Source organism: Ochotona princeps, chromosome 15 (genome assembly GCF_030435755.1).
Source record: "Ochotona princeps isolate mOchPri1 chromosome 15, mOchPri1.hap1, whole genome shotgun sequence".
Lineage (NCBI taxonomy): Eukaryota > Metazoa > Chordata > Mammalia > Lagomorpha > Ochotonidae > Ochotona > Ochotona princeps.
The window spans coordinates 56,994,739-56,999,365 of NC_080846.1; the positions used below are offsets into that span (position 1 = coordinate 56,994,739).

The following is a 4,627-nucleotide window of genomic DNA, read 5'->3' on the forward strand; positions in this document are numbered from 1 at the left end:
TGACCAGAGAGCTACAAAGAAGGAAAGAGAACCTGAAGGCGAAGATCAGAAGAAAGGGGAAAATTAGAACAGATGGAGACCAATAAGGAAAGCTTAGAACAGACAGGAAACAGTCAACTTGGACTCCCATATACCTTACTAGGAAGGACACAAAGATTAGTTACTCCTCATTAAGGTACTAAAGATTTCTCTGCACACTCCTCCTAAAACTATTCTGCTTCTCAATTGTTAACATATGGTATGTTTGAGTTATAAGCTTGTTTGAACTAACCTAAAGTTCATGAAGTTCAGTAGGAATCACACTTGAATACTATAAGCTGCAAAATATAACAATGAAAATAGACACAAGACAGCTGAATGGTACCCTATAACTATTATAAGGCATATAGCAGCCAGTTGTATGAAAACTACAATTGAAATGTCAGTGAAGTAGTCACAGGATGCGGTTAAGGGCTTGCATTTTCTAACATTTTGGTCACTCAATACCATGTCAATTAACTTCATGATGTTGTAAATTGTTGTTGAAGTTGTGTAGTGCCTTTTCATTGGAGGGGATGATATTCTAGCAGCTCTACTTTCAGACCAGGGATGGTCTCCCAATGAAACTGTTAAATTTATCTGGACAATAAGATGCTGGACTCTCTACGTGGCCCATACCACAATGAAGGAATCATGACTGGATACAAACTGTACTACTGTAACAATATGGAGCAAATCAATTCGGGGGGAGGGCTTTTTGGAGGGGCTGGGGGAACCCCAGAGCCTATGAAACTATGTCATAAAACAAAATTAAAATTTTTTTAAAAAGAAAGAAAATGGAAAATTTGCAGTGCCTGAAGGAATTCTGAGTATGTCTGACAGTATACACTTGCTGACAAAGAGGTAAGAAACAGGCTATTGGACTCACATTGGTAAGACTGTAATACCATAAAGTTTCTTTGAAGGTTACTTTGTCACAACTCTCTAAAAACCTCTTTAAATGCAAATGTCCTTTGATGGGATTCAACTGTAGAAATTATCTTGCATATATTTGGTCCTATAGAAACACCAGGTTTTTATAATATTATTATGGGAATAAAACAGAAACAATCAATCTGTGTCAACAGGGGATTGTTAAAATACAAGAAGACAAATTTATATAATACTATGTATGCAGTGATTGAAATACGTTCTAGTGGCAAAGTGGAAAATAAAAAATGTTGGACAAAGTAATAGAATTATATATCGACTAAGATACTTCAGAAAGTTCCTAGAAAATTAAGTTTAAAATGAGTTTATTTGGGCCAATGCCATGGTAAAGATTTTGTTTTTCCAGGTTCATAATTTAATGTACATATTGAATTACCACAGTTGAGTTGAATTAGCTTCTCCAGGCATGAGGGCAGATGGGGAAACAATTTGTAATCGAGTTATGTTGCTTTCACAGCTGGAATTTTTAGACCTTAAGCTGAAGTACATAACCAGCAAAGCAATGCCTCCATATGCGGCTAGTACACAAGTCATTCTGCCTGTGAGCATGTAAGAGTTGAAATATGTTTTGACTTCAGTGAACTGGAATTGGGCATCAGGTTCTGGACCTGACATGATATCAATCTTCTCAGAGCTACCAACTCCTCAACTGACATCCTTCAAGGCCAACCAATAGTGAACTGGCCCCAGCCGGAAGCAATGGTACAGATTGAGCTTTTATCTGTCACACTCGTGTCAAATGTGGGTACTGGTTCCAGTCCTAGCTTTTCCACTGCCAATCCAGCTCTTTGTTTATGGACTAGAAAAACAGCAGAGGATGGCCCAAATCCTTGGGTCCCTGCAAAAACATTGGAAACTTAGAAGAAGTTTCTGGCTGTAGATTTTTCCCTTTGTAGAAATCTGTCATTCAAAAAAAAAATTCTTTTAAACAATGAAGTTATTTTAATGTAAAAATCAAAATTCATTGAATTCTTTTTGTGTAATATGCCTTATACGCAAGCTTTTTAAAAGTCCCTAGCATGAATTTCACGGTTTTTAAAAAGCAATTTGTATATTTTATATTATTATCTTTATGCTACAGTTCCACATGTACAGGGATTCCTCCCTCCACCCTTCCATAGCTTCTCCCAGTTCCCCCTGTATTATAACAATAATACACTCCTTCAGCTACAACCTTAAGTCCTACATTCTGCTATTTCAATATATTGTGGCACTGTAATTATAAACAATTGTACATAGTCTAGTATGCTACTGTAAAGTTACATGTATCAAGTTTCATTGGGATTCCTCCTTTTATAAAGGAACAGACATGTATACTGCAATATATCTTCACTTCAGATATGCTAGTCTCCATCATACAGCTCACCTATAAAAATGTTATTACATTTATTCACTAATGTATTTTGTGAATTTTAAAGAAAAACACTAATCTTTTAAGTCCATTCTCATAGTGTTTTAAAGTAGCTGTATGTGTATGTGTGCATATGGAATTCTTGAAAAGGCCTGTAAGAAACTGTTAGAGACCTTGTTCTGGGAAACATAACAGAAAAAGAAGTAAGCAGTGTGGAGATTTATTCATTGTGGAGATTTGCCCCTGAAAACCCAGATCACAATGCCTGAGGACTCTGAATCTTAACTCTTTAAGGCAGTCTGAGAATGCTGCAGGGAGCAGACTCCCTACTGAGATTGCAGATAAACCTTGGGCTGGTTAACATGTCTGGGGAGGTGTGAGGCATGTTCATAATCTCCCTGTTCCTTCAGTGATTGTGGCCTAAACATATCTGAGCACAAACACAATTCTGTTGGATTCTATTTCTAGTTAAATCTGTTTGTTTACTAATGTGGGTTCCTGTAATTCATGTTTACTTATCCAGCTGTTTGGAGCCTTGTGATTGTTTCCCCTAATCCCTTGTAACCTATTGATGAAGTAGTTTGCTTACCACTGTTCCATTAACTTGTAACTTTACAAACCTGCTTGACTGAAAAAAAAATTGGTATAAGACCTGAAAAATTCAATAAAGTGTGCATTCATTCATCACACCTGTGTACCCCGTATCCCAAAGTTCCTCTTGGCGTGGATGTCACACTTTAAGTTCTAGTCCCCACTAGAGAAAGAGGTACTTTTATGCTCTCCTGCAGAATTTTATAGTAGGTTAAACCTTTCCCTTTGATAGACAAGCAGGCTATATGGTGGACAATTCAAATCCAATGTGCTCCACTACTAATTCATCTCCCGGTTAATGCATGTGGGAAAACAGTGGAAGATGTACCAAGTGTTTGCATCCTGAACTCATTTGGGCCCCTGGGATGGATCTCCTCATGTCTGGCTTAAGATTGGGTTCAGACAGGCTCAGCTAGGTGTGAACCAGTAGATAGAGGATTTCTCTCTCCTCACTTTGTAGCTCTGACATACAAATGAAAATATTTTTAACCGATGTAAGCTTTTTAAAAGGCTACAGAACAGAGAGAAAGGGAAAGAAAGAAATTTGCTGGTTCAATTTCCAGATGGTTCATCCAGAGCTTCATCATGGTTTCCCACAAAAGTTAATCAGCATCTTAACTAGTAGGGCAAAGCTTCATTCCTCATTTTTTTAGTTGAAAAATAATTTATGTCTTTACATCATTCAAATATTTACAAGTAGAGTACCTAATTATTAAAAAATGAAAAACAACCTGAAATCACAAAGTGATTTTTAGACTCATTTTAGAAACAAAGGTTTAAGTTCAAGAGACAAAACTATAACTAGTGGAAACATACGGGAAAAACTAGCTCATTAAACTGCTATTAGCAAAGCCAAACAAGCTTTTACATCAATTACGATCACATAATAAAGCATAAATTTGCATTCACAGTACCCTGCCAACTTAAGAAGTGCACTTTCTGCAATAAAAACATAACCTTAGGATTGAAAATATGCCCAACTATAAGACTATGTGAAAAAAACTCTTATTGTATGCATGTATGTAACAGTAGATTAATAAAAACACAGTAACTTCACATTCTAGAATAAAATCAAATGCAAATAAATTCTCATAAGATTTATATTTAAATGATCTTTATTTAAAAGTTGCAAGATGGTTCATTGTGAGCAAAAGAGACACATAAGTAAGAGCCATTACTAAAAGAGAAAACTTGAGAGATTACAAGACTATATTGGCTGAGTGATCAAAACAATTTTGATTTCCTTCTTGGCTTGTGATGTTCCGGAGCTGGTTAAAGATGGAGTACATATTAAAATTTATTCGCTTGTAGAGTGTGGGTGTGAAAAAATCCAGAAAAAAAAGAGATGAACGACGATAATCCCTTAATGAAAATATTTTGCAGTGCTGAAAAAAATTGGAAAAAAAAAGGTTTTGATTTGTTGTTTTAATTACAGATTGTATAAACCATAAAATGAAAAATAATTTTCTAAGCAACATTTAAATAGAATCATACCTTAATGTAAATCTTTAAGAATACTAAGAAAACTATAATATCTTCAAGCAAAATACAGGAATGTATATGGGAGGAAAAAATTACTAATCTAAAACTATGAAAAAGAATTTTTGTGAAGCATAGAATACAGTAAATGCTATCATCCAACAAATAAGACATGGCCAAAATACACAAACATATAAAACAAAAGATAACTTGAAAATCATTTCATACTACATGCTA

At 35.2% G+C, this 4,627-nt stretch overlaps 1 pseudogene; it reads right to left on the reverse strand.

Annotated features, from left to right (window-relative positions):
* Positions 1 to 1,409: 1,409 nt before the first annotated feature.
* On the reverse strand, positions 1,410 to 1,584 carry LOC131482136 (ATP synthase membrane subunit K, mitochondrial-like; annotated as a pseudogene).
* Positions 1,585 to 4,627: the final 3,043 nt, after the last annotated feature.